Here is a 944-nt window from a genome sequence, read left to right as displayed (position 1 = left end):
TAACAGTGAAAGAATTTTTTTTCTTTTCAAAGAGAAAAATGAACTGGCCCAGGGGGTGGGCAGGGAGGAAAATGTGAAACAATGAATGAGAAAAAGAAATAAACACGAAGAATATGCTGTAAAAAAATTAAATTAAATTTTAAAAAAACAAAAAAAAATTGATAGGGTTAGTGCAGACTGGAAAATGTAGTATTTCATTCACTCCTTTTGACAAACGTATGAGGGTGCACAGCTTCAGATTGAAAAGACGATCAGCTACATCCTTTCTTAAATTGACTAAATTGCAAATCAAGGAGAATTGGCTAGGATTGGACAGGACGTCTTGTATAAGAGGAGGCAGCTAGCCAGGAATGGGGATCAAAGCAAAACCACACAGGCTTTTTATGAGCAAATGTCAAGACTGCAATTTCTCCTTGTTCAAAAGATTAAACGTGGAGGAGACAGGACATGGAACTCAAGAGATACTTTGGGCGGTAGTGGGGGTGGGGACCAACAGTGATTATAAGAAAGAGCAGAACGTTTTACAAAATAACTAACTTGAGCCGTTCAGTAAATTCCAGAAGCCAAGGATGAGAGGAACACACAATAGACCTTGATTAGAAGGGAGAGGTTTTAAGGAGAGTGAAATGGAATGACATTTCTGCCCTCTCTCTTAGTGTCATTTCCTTTTATGATAAATTTTACATTAAAAATGTAATTTGCATTTAAAGAGACCACATTATTTGGCACCTATAGATAGAGAGGACATATAGCTAACTGCATAGCTACTGCCTCGTTGTATCAGATGCATAGCTACTCTGTATTCTGCAGAATGAAGCCTTGTTTAGTCCACGTCACTCTCACAAAGGCCAGAACTTTCCAGTCCATTATTACAGTTACTGTGCTAATTCATCTCCACCAAACATGTCGCCTTTCAGGGGCCCCTCCTGAGGAAGTGTCCCAAA

Source organism: Elephantulus edwardii, unplaced genomic scaffold (assembly GCF_000299155.1).
Source record: "Elephantulus edwardii isolate Elephantulus edwardi_28Jun2011 unplaced genomic scaffold, EleEdw1.0 scaffold00041, whole genome shotgun sequence".
Taxonomy (NCBI): Eukaryota; Metazoa; Chordata; class Mammalia; order Macroscelidea; family Macroscelididae; genus Elephantulus; species Elephantulus edwardii.
Note: the sequence above shows the minus strand (reverse complement) of the source record.